The sequence below is a fragment of the Triturus cristatus genome, chromosome 7 (genome assembly GCF_964204655.1).
Source record: "Triturus cristatus chromosome 7, aTriCri1.1, whole genome shotgun sequence".
NCBI lineage: Eukaryota > Metazoa > Chordata > Amphibia > Caudata > Salamandridae > Triturus > Triturus cristatus.
This window is the reverse complement of record NC_140590.1, coordinates 619402226-619416038: the sequence shown is the minus strand read 5'-3', so window position 1 is coordinate 619416038 and position 13813 is coordinate 619402226. Positions and strand designations below refer to the sequence as shown.

General features: G+C 50.5%; 1 protein-coding gene across 2 annotated transcripts in view; it reads left to right on the top strand.

Moving 5' to 3' along the window:
* Positions 1-13813, top strand: part of COPRS (coordinator of PRMT5 and differentiation stimulator) — a 421602-nt gene that overhangs the window by 315429 nt on the left and 92360 nt on the right. The window lies entirely within an intron of this gene.

The following is a 13813-nucleotide window of genomic DNA, read 5'->3' as shown; positions in this document are numbered from 1 at the left end:
TCTAGGACAACTTGTTGAGAATATAATCCCTGAGGAAGTTAATGGTGTAGAAGTGAAACAAATTAGCTGCATGGATTTATTTTATGAAGAATATTTGAAAAAAAGTGAATTTTCATCGCAAATGTGTCTCAAGAAGCCTGAAGCTTTGAATATCCACAGGCGTCAGACTGGATCCGGAAAGTTTACTGTAGCAGTACCCCTGCGCGTCAGTAGGTGGTGTCGTGCGGCTTTGCGTCCATCACTAGCGTCGCGGGCGCCGAGGTGACGTCACGGCGACTACTTAGGCGCCACCCATGCGCGCTGACGTCAGTTCATTTCTTTTTCCGCGCCAGCAAGCGCAGATACTGATAGAGCACGCACCTTAGTCACTTTTTAACAACTCTTTTGAGACTTTTTGTCTCCCCTTTTTTCTCCTGGTGCACGTAGGGATGCCTGGCTTTAAGTCTTGTGGGGCCTGCCGTAGCAACATGTCAGTGGCGGACCCCCATGCTGTTTGCCTCTACTGCCTGGAGACCGACCATGACTCCCGGTCTTGCCAGGACTGTCGAGCCATGGCCCCAAAGGCCTTGAGGGAGCGGTGCCGGAAGCTGATGGAGGTCTGACACTCATCCCAACGCCGCTCCAGGTCCAGGGACCATTCCCGGGACCACTCGCGGGGCCGCAGTCGTCGCTCCAAGTCTTCGCCCTCGGATTCCGGGAAGCGACGACATAAAAAAAGTCAAAGAAGCGTGTTCGCTCTCCGACGTCCCCCAGTCGGTCCTTGGATGCGGATAAGGGGGAGAGGAGCCGGGGAGTCTCGCGGCCTACCCGCCTTACCCGGGTCCGTCGGTGACCCCCCCCCCGAACAGGTGCAAGAGTTTCTTGCCACCATGGACCGCCTTTTTAGGCCTCGGGCTCCCTCCGGCGCGCCTTCGGGCCCCGCGGTCCCGTGTCCAGATCCTGTTGGCCCGCCGGCAGATCCAGCTTCCTGATGGTCCGAAGAGTATCATGGGTAGGTCGGGGTGTGAAGAATATCAAGGGGGATTGTATAATCGTGAATTTTAAAGATCCTAGGGTGGTAAAGTACGTGGGTGAGGGTGGTTGGAATAATATGACTGATGGAATTCACTCCCCCCTCCTTTCATATTTTTACCCGCTGGGAGCACCAAACCACAGGAGGAATTTACCTATTGCTCAACTGCCTGCAGAGAGATCATGCATAGGCCATAACGGAAACCAAGAGACCGATTTACATCTTCCCTATTTTAACGTTCCTTGTCATAATAGGTTCAGTCCCTTGGATTGCATCGACTGACTGGAGCTGGTTGCTGATCCCAGGTCCACTCCCATGACCCAGACAGAGCCAACTGAGAGCCTGGCTGTACTTATACAGCCTCAGGCATCCACAGGCCCAGATAATTCGAAACACCTCGATGTTGCCTATGACCCTGGCCCACGGGGAAAATTTATAAATGGGCCTGTATCGTCCCTCGAATGTCCTGAATCCCTAGACGATAGGAATTTTCTATCTCTAGGTACTGACCAGGGCACCTCCCTTGCCCTGATTTCGACCCTGTATCTAGGTGGATGCCCCAACCCAAGGCTACTGCGTCAAATGGAATTGAAGACAACCGAATCACCACTCCTTGAGCCAATAGTGCCCCGTCCTGACATCACTTTTGTTAACCCCTCCTCTTTTGATCCCTTCACGGAGCTAGGCCTAACATCTAACACTGCAAATGGAAACCCAAGAACTCCATTGCCTATAACACTTATCTCCCCTAGGTCCTACCCTGCCCAACCCCCTCACACAAGGCTATGGGGTTGAAAATGTTGTCCTGGAATGTCGCAGGACTATCACGGCTGTTAGATCTCCCCGATTGGGGGGACTTCATTGATGGCCATATCATCTGCCTCTTTCAGGAGACATGGGCATTGAAGCCCTATCATCGTGTGGGGTTTGCCACTTTCTGGGAATCTGCAGTAAGGCCAAATGGGGGAAGGCCCTCTGGAGGGCTGTCTATTTGGGTTCGGACCCATCTGGAATGTGCATTCAAGAGAATCAGCACTGATTCGCCGGATATTATGTGTGTAGTTATGTCCGAGAGGGAAAACCAGGTATTGTCCATCATAAATTTATACTCTCGCCCTGTGAGGTTCGGCCAGGAGTCCCCCACTTTGAGTAGTTTGGACTTTCTCTTGAGCTCCATTATTAACACTGACACTCTGGTAATCGGTGGGGACTTCAACTGTCACTACGAACCCTTAAATGGGCTGACCTCCCCTGTATCCCAGGTAGAGGATCAGGAGTGGGCTATACCACCTTCCAACTCCTATCCCACGAAGGCCTGGACTCCACTGGTTCTCCAACTTACTCAATTGACATTTACCCACTCACTAAGGGCATGTAATGGTAGGTTCCCCGCAGATAGTCCAGGTAATCCAACATTTGTGAGAAACGATCAAACGTCCATCATTGATTATATGATGCTTAGTATGGGACTGTGGCCAAGGATTTTGGACTTACGAGTTTACAGACGCAGCGAAAGTGACCATAATCCCATCATTGTCACCTTGGAGGGTTTCACAAACCATCACTCTCCTCCTATAGTTCCACCTAGTGTTGTTCCCTTGACTATATCTGATGGCTCTCGAAGAGTTAGATGGGAGAAGTTTGCCCTATCCGATAGAAATCTCGGTGCAATGTACTCTGAGATCTATCCTCTCTTGGAGAAATTGATGGTAGTCCCAACCTCATCAGAGGCTCATTTAGACTTTGAGTTGATAGGAGCCACACATCCTATGTGCCAGCCTCGAGTCCCACCTTAGTCGGGCAATTAAGAGAAACTTACCATCCACAAGGGAGATCCCTACTTGGTTCAACAAATCATGTAGGGAAGCAAAGTTATCGCTTTTGTCAACGCTTAAAAATGGAACCAAGCTAAAAATAAAGGAAGCTAGGGCCCTTTTTAAGAAAATTACTCATGAAGCCAAAAAAGAGTGGGAAATTAGCAGATGGGAGGAAATCTCCCATGCATTAAAAAACAGGGACCAAAGATCATTCTGGAATTTAATTAAAACTGGAATGTCACGCCCAACCCAAGCGCTTCAACCTAATCTTGGGCAAGAAATCTGGCGTACTTATTTCAAAGAATTATACGCAATCCAGCCCTCACTACTGTCCACCTCCCTTACCCACACTAGTTTGTGCCTACCCTCAACTCAGGCTTTGACCCCGATGTGTACCCTCAGCGAGGTTAGAGGTGCTCTTACAAAAGTCCAACCCAATAAAGCTCCAGGCTTAGATAGGATCCCAGGTGATCTTTTTAAAAGTGAGCCCGATATCTGGGTTCCATATCTATTTGGCCTCTTTAATGCAATTCTAGCAGGAATGCCGTTACCATCTACCTGGGCCGGCGCCGAGATCATACCAATACATAAAAAGGGCTCGCCACTGGATCCGGCAAATTACAGGCCAATTAGCCTAATAGATGTTGCCCAGAAGATTTTTGCCCGTATTCTCTTAGGGAGATTACAAACCTGGATTGAGGAAACTAACATTCTGACCCCCCTTCAGGTGGGATTTAGAGCTAGAATGTCAACTGTGGATCAATTGTTTAGGCTGCAAATGATCCACTGGAAAAGTATAATTTTAGAAGGGGGCAGCCTTTATCTCATGTTCGTTGACTTAAAGTCTGCCTTCGATATGGTGGACCGCAGCCAACTTTGGGAGCTATTAAAGGGGATGGGCGTACCTCTCTACCTCTGTGATCTATTATAACGCCTCCACAAGGACACGTTTGCTAGAGTCAGGTTTGGACTCCATGGAGATCTTACAGATCCCTTCAGGGTTGAAAAGGGAGTTAGACAGGGCTGCGTTCTAGCTCCAACACTTTTTGCCCTCTTCCTGAATGGACTTGTTGATGACATCTTGGCCTTGAGTGACATAGATTCCCCTAAGCTGGCAGGCAGGAAAATTCCCGTACTTATGTTTGCGGATGATACTCTGCTCCTGTCCAGATCACCTATGGGTATGGTGAGAGTCTTGGATGGCTTTGCCACCTTTTGTAGGAAAAGGAACCTAATTATTAACGTGAACAAAACCAAATACATGGTGTTTCACGCAGATACCACCAACCGTCCCATACCGAAACTGGATGGACTGCCCTTAGAACGGGTGAATACTTTTGATTACCTTGGCCTGACCCTCAATAATAAAATGACCTGGGCCGACCAGATCTCAAAAGTAAATCTAAAACTCGCCCAGATATCAGGGGGGATCCTAAAGATGCTCAAAAAAAGCCACTTAAAAATTAATCAGCCCTTTGGTAGAGATCTACAAAAGCCAGGCAAGGGGGATGGCAGCTTATGGTGCGGAACTTTGGGGCCACAACCCATCTTTGATTTTAAATAAGTCAGAAAACAAATTTTTTAGGCAGTTATTTGCACTCCCGGTGAGTACCCCTATACAGCCGCTCAGGATGGACCTTGGTATTCAACCAAGTGCGGACATGGTCGCCTCCAGACCAGTAATGTACTGGCGACGACTATGGAGCACTCCTGAACTTGCCATCTTTCAGGAAGAATTGAAAACCATCTTATTGCTACCAAAGGCAGGTGCTATCCCCTGGTTAGCCCATGTTAGGAAATTACTCAGAGATATAGGGAGAGAGGAACTTTGGCTTTCACCTGAGGATACTTGTCCCTCTTTACCCAAAAGATCATTGGCAAAAATATTGCAAGATTTTAAGCTAACTCAGATCATTCGAGCTGTTAACACCCCAAATCTGACCTCGGCTTTTCTTGAGGTCAAAATCAGCTATAGCTTCGAGCCTGCAATCGACTTGATCCAACCGGTACTGGCCAAAAAATTGTACCTACAATTCAGATATGGCTCTCTCCCCCTTTTTTCGAGAACAAATAAATGGGCTGGCTCACCCAGGCAACTTTGTCCTGGGTGTGGTGCTACTGAGGAAACTGAGGTCCATGTTGTAATCTTCTGTTTGGCATATAAAACCCCTCGTAGGAAATGGATAATTCAACTCGCTAAGAATATAGGGGTTACAAACCAGAGATCTTTTCAGGTTGTTGAAATATGATCCTTCCCCCCTATACGTCACTGTGACAGCTAAATTTCTCTTTTCCATGTGGCTAACTAGAAGACAACTACTACCTCATTAAGACAACTATATTGGCACTAATTTTTGTTATTAATCTGTTTTAATTAATGAATTGTTGAACTGTATTTCCCAAAGAATCATGTTTTAAATTTGTTAATATTATATTATGCAATTTTATGATTTTTATGGCTTGTAGCCAAAATAAAGTTTTTCTGGCTGACTGACTGCTTCGGAGCCACAGGATCCTACGCCATTTTGGCTCCGGCCCTGGCACCACGAGGTCCAGCTCCGCCTCTGGTGCCACAGTGCGTGCCCCTTTGTTTCCCCCCTTGCCCCGATTCCAGGACCATTTCGTCCCTGCCTGGGATCCGCATTGGGAGACTGCGCCGGCCCGGCCCCGGCCTGCGCGGTTCATGGTGCCATTTCCGACGCAGTTTGTCCCCTCTGCAGCTCCAGCTCCGCCGCCACGACCGGTTCCTCCTGCTACGGAGGTGGAGGATGACTGGGAGGGGTCCGAGGACCCTCTTGCCCGTCAATGTGACTCCAAGCAGGACTCGGTGGACGATCTGCAGGACGCCGGCGACCTCAATGTTTCTTCTGTCCCGGGGTTTTCCTATCCCCCACCTACGATGGAGGAGGGCGCTTCCTACACGATGGTGCTCCGTCGGGCTGCTGAGGTCCTCAATCTTGATCTTCCTACGGTAGCCCTCCAAACTAACCTCCTTACTGAGGTGCTCCAGACGGCTTCCACTTCGTCGGAGCCCCTGCTTCCCTTTAACGACGCCCTGACTGACGTCCTGTTGGGCACTTAGTCGCGGCCGGCGACGGGGGCCCCTGTGGATAAGAATGTCGCCAGGCGTCACTGCCCGGCGCCTGGTGACCCCGCGTTTTTGACCACTCATCCCACGCCGGAGAACCTGGTCATTCAGGCCTCGACGTCGCAGAGTGCCTTTCCCACGGCTCCACCTGATAAGGAGTCTAAGAAGCTAGAGCAGTTTGGTAAGCGGTTGTTCTCGTCGGCCAGCTTGGGGCTGCGGTCGGTGAACACAGCCTGTTTGTTGGGCCGCTATTCCCATGCGGTGTGGGACACGGTTGCTCAAGTGTTGCCTCAGTGTCCTGAGGAGGTCCAGGCTGTGCTTTCCCAGGCAGTTGCTGAGGGTAAGGATGCGGCTAAGTTCGCCATTCGGTGTGGTTTGGACACCGCTGACTCGTTGGGCAGGGCCATTTCTACCACTGTGGCGCTGTGTCGCCACGCTTGGTTGCGGTCCACTGGGTTCTCGCCTGACGTCCAGAGCTCGCTCATGGACTTGCCCTTTGATGGTACTCGCCTGTTTGGCGATAAGGCTGACATTGCGCTGGAGCGCTTTAAGAACTCGCGGGCCACGGCCAAGTCCTTGGGTCTTGCCACTAAGAGCCAAGGCAGGGGCGCCCAGGCACGTTCTTTCAACAAGCTTGTGCAGAACCAGTCTCAGTGCGGATGCGGCTTCCACAGGGGCGGCTCTGGGAATCAGCGTGGGGGGCATTCCACCTGCGCCCCCACTGCTTCTACCTCCAAACCTTCCTAATACGAGCTTTGTGGAGCACCCTACGCCGGTGGGTGGCAGGATCCGCCACCACCTCCACTACTGGTGCGATATCACATCGGACGAGTGGGTGTTGCAGATCATCTGCAAGGGTTATTCTCTTCCCTTTCAGTCTTCCCCTCCAGCCAAGCCACCTCGGTGCCACTGCATGTCGGGGAAACACTTGGTGCTTCTCCAGCTGGAATTTGCGGCCCTTTTGGCCAAGGGGGCCATTGAGCACGTTCCTGGGTCAGAAGTAGGACGTGGTTGTTATTCCCACTACTTTCTGGTCCCCAAGAAGGACAAAGGGGGCCTGCGCCCCATCTTGGACCTCCGGAAAGTCAATGGCTTCCTCCGGAAGGATAAGTTCAAAATGCTGACTCTGGCTCAGGTCCTGGCTGCGCTTGATCCTGGAGACTGTTGGACTTGCAGGACGCATATTTTCACATCCCCGTCCTGTTGGCCCACCTGCGTTACCTGCGGTTCACAGTAGGCCAGGAGCATTTTCAGTTTGCCGTGCTCCCGTTCGGCCTTACCAGTGCCCCTCGGGTGTTCACGAAGGTGATGGCGGTAGTCGCAGCTCACCTGCGCAGGTCAGGGGTGTCAGTCTTCCCCTACCTCGGCAACTGGCTGTTGAAGGCGGGCTTGCCCCAGGCAGTCGTAAACCACCTCTAGGCTACGGCCGACCTCCTGCATTTGCTGGGGTTCTCCGTCAACGTGCCGAAGTCGCACCTGAGTCCCTCTCAGAAGCTCCCCTTCAACGGAGCGGTTCTGGATTCAACGCTGTTTCGGGTTTATCCTCCCGAGCAGCGAGTCCGGGATATTCAGGCTATGATTCCGAACTTTTAACCTCTGTCCTGGGTTTCGGTCAGGATGACCCTCCGGCTTCTAGGTCAGATGGCCTCCTGCTTCCTGCTGGTGCAACATGCCAGATGGCATATGCGGGCTCTGCAGTGGGACTTGAAGTTCTAGTGGGCGCAACATCAGGGCAACCTGTCCGATCATGTCCAGATCTCGGAGGGCACTGCACGACAATTGCGGTGGTGGATCACGAATCGCGATTGGGTCAGTGGCAGATCCCTCTCCCTTCCCCAACCGGAGCACACAGTGGTGACGGATGCCTCCCTCCTTGAATGGGGAGGCCATTTGTGAGAGGCGGTGATCAGAGGACTCTGGTCTGCGGCGGAGTCCCGGCTCCATATCAACCTCTTGGAGCTTCGGGTGATCCGGCTTGCACTGAAAGCATTCCTTCTCTCTGTCCGGGGAAGTGTGGTGCAGGTGTTCACGGACAACACCACCGCCGTGTGGTATTGCAACAAACAGAGCAGGGTGGGGTCCTGGACCCTATGTCAGGAGACTCTGCGCCTCTGGACGTGGCTGGAACATCAAGGCATTACTTTGGTGGTTCAACACCTGGCAGGTTCTCTGAACGCCAGGGCGAACGAACTCAGCCGCCAGTGCTTGATGGATCACGAATGGCGTCTGCACTCTGACGTGGCGCAAGGTCTCTTTCTGCAGTGGGGAGAGCCTTGGTTAGATCTATTCGCCACCGAAGAGAACGCGCAATGTCATCGGTTCTGCACGTTGGAATTTCCAAGGCGGCACTCGCTCGGCGGCGCTTTCCGGCGCGAGTGGAGTTGCGGTCTGTTGTACGCCTTTCCGCCTATACCACTTCTGCCCAGAGTGCTGAAGAAGATTCAGCGCGACCGGGCCCAAGTCATCCTTGTGGCTCCGGATTAGGCACAAAGATACTGGTATCTCGAGCTACTCAGCATGGCGATCTATCCCCCGATCCGTCTGCCTCTTCGGGAGGATCTTCTGTCGCAGCAGCAGGGGACAGTCCTCCACCCGAAGCTACCCAGCCTCCACCTCCATGCGTGGAGATTGAGCGGCGACAGTTGACAGCCTTCGATCTTCCTCCCGAAGTCTCTGATGTCATTCTGGCAGCCAAGCGTCCCTCCACTAAAACGGTATAAGCCTGCAGGTGGAACAAGTTTGTGGCATGGTGCACATGAAGGCTGTGGATCACCTTTCTGCCCCTCTTTCTGAAGTTCTTCTGTTCATTCTTTCTTTGGCCCAGCAGGGCTCTGCTCTGGGCACTATCAAAGGTTATCTTTCGGACATCTCTGCCTTTTTGAGGCTTCCATATCAGCCTTCTCTCTTTAAGTCCCCGGTTGTTAAACGTTTCCTTAAAGGCATTACGCACACGTTTACTCCCGTGCCATTCATCATGCCTCAATGGGACGTGAATCTCGTTTTGACCTATCTGATGTGTGCTCCGTGCGAGCCCCCTTTATACCTGTCCTTTGCGTCTTCTTACTCTTAAGACGGCTCTCCTGGTCGCTATCACCTCTGCCAGAAGAGTAAGTGAGCTCCAGGCTCTTTCTTCCAAACCTCCTTTCCTTTCTGTTCATCCGGACAAGGTGGTGTTAAGGACCCGTCCTTCTTTTTTTGCCAAAGGTGGTCACGCCCTTCCACATCGGGCAGACCATCACTTTGCATACCTTCTTTCTGCCTCCGCATCCTTCGAGGGAGGAAGAGAGGCTCCACCGTCTGGACTCAAAACGCGCGCTTGCATTTTATCTAAAGCCTACACAGCAGTTCCGGGTGGATGACCAGCTCTTTGTTGGATACGTGGGCGCCAAGAAAGGTCAGGCTGTGCAGAAACGGACCATCTCTCAGTGGGTCGTTCTGTGCATAGAAGCATGTTACTCCTTGGCTAAGAAGGAGCCTCCTGTGGGGCTGCGTGCCCATTCTACCAGGGCAATTGCAGCCACTACTGCCTTGGGACGTGGTGTCCCCTTGCAGGACATTTGTCAGGCAGCTACGTGAGCCTCGCTGTACACGTTTACCAAGCATTACTGCCTTGACAGTCCGGTCCGGAGAGACTGCTTCTTTGGCCGTTCTGTTTTCCGTGACTTTCTGGTGTAATCTTTTCGCAGACCCACCACCGGGATTGGTATTGCTGTGGTATCTATTCTAAGGTAAGGAATCTATCACTAGCGTGTCTCTTTCAGATGCACAAGTTACTACTTGTGTAACGATATATCTGTAAGAGACATTAGTTAGTGATAGATTACTTACCGCCCCACCCATCCTCCACGTTCTGCGAACTGATTCTAGGGTTAAGGTCATCCCCCTTTCAGGGCCCTAGTTTCATGGCACAAGTGGTCAGTTTCTTGCATGGCTCTGCGTTCCTGGTGCGGAAAGTCGTGTACAGAACTGACGTCAGCGCGCATGGGTGGCACCTAAGTAGTCTCCGTGATGTCATCTCGGCGCTTGCGACGCCAGTGACGGACGCGGAGCCGGACGACGCCACCTACTGACACGCAGGGGTACTGCTACAGAAAACTTTCCGGATCCAGTCTGACGCCTGGGGATATTCTAAGGTAAGGAATCGATCACTAACTAATGTCTCTTACAGATATATCGTTACACAAGTAGTAACTTGTGCTTTTGGACTCAGTGGATTAATTGTGGACCATTGCCTCTCCATTGTGTTGTTTATGAATTTGTGCTTATTATGATGTATAATAGCTGTTACTTTTTCCATTGCGTAGATGGTCCAAATTATGGATTGACAAACATGGTGTGGTAGGTCTCACTTCAGAAACTGCGCTGTTGACAGTCCAGTAGCCAACAGCAAGTGTGTAAGTAGTTTAAGCATAAGCGTTGTGAGGGTATAGATAGAATCTTCCCCTGGGTCTCCTAACAACATATTGCAGTTCCAGAGGGAGCCGAACTGCTGTGATATCCTGTATGTTTTCAGCTATTTCTCCCTACAATCCCTGTTTGAGAGAGCAGGGGAGTGACTCCTTCACTCCAAGGGAGATTACTTTGGCTGTACCTGATGCTTCACAGGTCTCGGAGGGTTTCTGTATGATGCACAGGCACAGACTATGCAGCAGACTAGAAGGGAGACATAGTCGGGCCCAAACAAAGTCCAGCCAAGTCCAGAGTGCCCAGACGGTAGAAGTGCAGTGGTTTCAGTTCTGAATCTTATCCCACGACGAATCTAGAGACCTACACCCAGGTAATCCCTCAAGTACCCTAGGGAAAGGGTTGGGAATATTCAGGGGACCCTCCTAGGGGAGGTTACTCCCATGTCCTTTGTCCAGTTCTGTGCCAGAGCGGAAGCCAACAGCTCCCAGGACTGGTTTGAACTGGACTATGCACAGGGACACCAAATGTGACCCTCATGCAGACTTTCAGGTGCTGGCAAGCGCACCCACCCAGCACTAATACACTAAATGCTGTCTAGGAGGTGGTCACACCTTCCCGTGACAGGATGCCCATTGTTCTGACTTCCCCTGCTCGAGCCTGGCTCAGCAGCAGGAGGGCAGAAATGTGTCTCTTGATGGCAGTACCCATTTTGTGCTGTCTAAGACTAGAAGGCTGGTACCGGGAACACTGAGAACCTAACGGAGGGCTCTTCCAGTCCTTGGAATCATACCTCCTACACCGATTACGGTGTGAGGGTATGAGTCCAACATGTTCGGTGCCAAACATGATAGGATTCGTTGCAGCTGTTTTCAAGATGGTCATCACGCAATTACCCAGTACCCCTCTACATAGTATATGGCGGCTTCACTGACAATCTGGGAGAATTGACTCCGTAAGCTACAGGGGTGTCATTCTCATGCAGGGGCACCCTCTCACTTAGCACCAAGCACCTTGCCCTGAGGATTACAGGCCTGCTATAGGGGTGACTTATAGGTTTTAAGTGCTGTGACCCTTTGATATAGTAAACCTCCATCTTTAGTAAGTGGTGCATGCACCGCCTTCCACAGGCTGCAATGGTAGGCCTGTAGTTCCATTTTGAATGGTCTCTCATGGGTGGCATAACACATGCTGCAGCCCATGGGAGACCTCTGGGGTACCTATGCCCTGGGTACATGGGTACCATATACCAGGGACTTACAAGGGTACCCCAGTATCCAATCTGGGGTGTACCTAGGTACATACCACAACAGTTTAAGGAGAAAGCAGATAGACTGGGTTCCTGATTAGCAGGATCCCAGTAAGACTAGTCGAAAACAGCATCACATCAAGCAAAAAGTGGGGGTTACCATAAGAAGAAGATCCTACACCCTGTGTCCCTGGCATTCCTCTAGGGCTGGCTCTATGGCCCCTTTCTGAAACAGAGCCTGAATGTTCTCTTGTAGGAGTATTAAGTGTTCTCTTGACTCTGTTTGCGGCCGGTGTGGGATATTGGGTGGAGATGACATGAGTTCGAGGCAATACCCTGCTTTTACTATTGAAAGGACCCATTGATGCAAAGTTATCTGTTCCCATTGGGTATGAAGGTCCTGTAGCTTTACCCCTACTGGTGTTGGGTGTTTGTTGGAGTGTGTGCGGGGGGAGGGGGAGAGACAGTGTCACTGCTTATTAGAAGTGGTTCCCTCGGTAGAGGATCTATGGCCTCAAACCATTTTGTTATTGCCTTTATTGACCTCTGTGGTTAGACCCTCTGGTGTTTTGGGGTTGATTCTGTGGCAGTTGTTCCTTTGGGTGTGTCTCTTTACTGACACCTACGAAAGGACCCTCTATGCTGGTATGTTTTACGGCACCCAAGGCTTTCTCCTTGTCTTTTACAATTTTTTCTAACATTCCGTTCTTAGTCTGTGGCATCTAATGCAGATTGGATTGTCGCATTAGAGATGGCTTTGCCCTCCTCAATTTGTTCAGTTCCTCTATGCTTGTTGGCCTCTGGAAGAAGCTGTAATAATTTCTGCATTTTGTCCCACTGAGCTCAATAGTACCTGGACAAGAGTCCCACTGAGTTGGTAATTATATGTGGTTTGTCGCCTGTACTTCAACTTGCTTTCCTGCAGCATCAAATTTTAACTCTAGTCTATTGGAGGTGCGTCACCTGTCCCTTGAAAGTTAGCTCGTTTTCTGTGGTATGTACTGCAAGAGAATCTGGGGGATGTAGCCTTTAACATATGCTGGGGCAGTTGGTGAGGGTTTGTATTTGTTATCAACCCTAGACGTTGAGACCTGTGACTTGACAGGTTGTTTAAATATGTTAACAGTGCAGTTAGCATAGGTAAGAATTGGAGAGTTCGCTGTGACTTTGACAGTGTCTAGACCAGAAAGTATTCCTCATCTTCTAGTGTATGCATATCAACTTTGATATTAAACAGCCCTGCGTAGTACCTCTTTGTATGTGGTGGAGTGATCAGGTGGGGAGGTCTTAAGGGGGTATAAGTCGGAATATGTATTCCCTTGTGGGTCAACGGTATAGTCCTCCCAGTGTTCATCTAGTGTATCAGGATCACTGTGTGGATCTGGTAGAGTACGGGTCTGTTTTCCACAGTGCTGTACTCTCCTAAAGATGAGGTGGTGGATGGCCCTTGTGGGCGAATATGAAGGGAGGTTGGTAAAGGAGGATATGTGGATGACTTTGCTGGAAGCGGAAGAATATGAGGAAGAGGAAGTGGAGAGTGATGGGAATTGAATGGGGCTAGTGCCCTTGTCCTTGAATGTTTTATGTGGGGCTTTGTGTGATTCAGGCCCCTTAATCTCAACTGTCTTCTTTCACTTAGGCAAGGTATGTGTAGGTGGGAGTGGTGGCCTTTTGTATTACCCTGCCTGTTTCTGGATTGATGACTAAAATCTTCTGCCTGGCATCCAGTTGTTCTTTACGTTTTAATAAAAATGGGCTCCACAGGCTGTTCTTTGGGTTCAGCATAGGCCTTTGCGTCTTTAGGTGTCTTTGTTGCTGGTATTGTTTGAGGCCTTAACAAAATATTTGATGCTAGGGGCGTTTCCGATGGTGGCGGCTTTTTTGGGACTTATGGCGCTTGGAAGTCCAATCAAGATTTCAATCCCTGCTGTGGTTTCAGTTCAGAGAGTGCTTTCGGGACCGAGAGCGATATAGGCTCTAAAAGTGTTCAAGGTCTTTCAAGGCCCGTGTTGGGCTCCGAAGGAATCTTTGGCGTTGCTGGCTTCAAAATGGTCTTAGACTTCAAAGGAGTCGGTGCCTTGGTCTTTTCGGTTGACTTGGAGGCTGGCTTGGATGGAGAGACAGGTGTCTGTTTCTTTGTCTTATCATACTCCTCCATGGACTGAGGGCAATGGGGTTCTCTGAGTCTGTCTCTGGTCGTCAGGTTTCGCTTGGTATGTATGTGTGTGTGTGTGAAGCTTTTG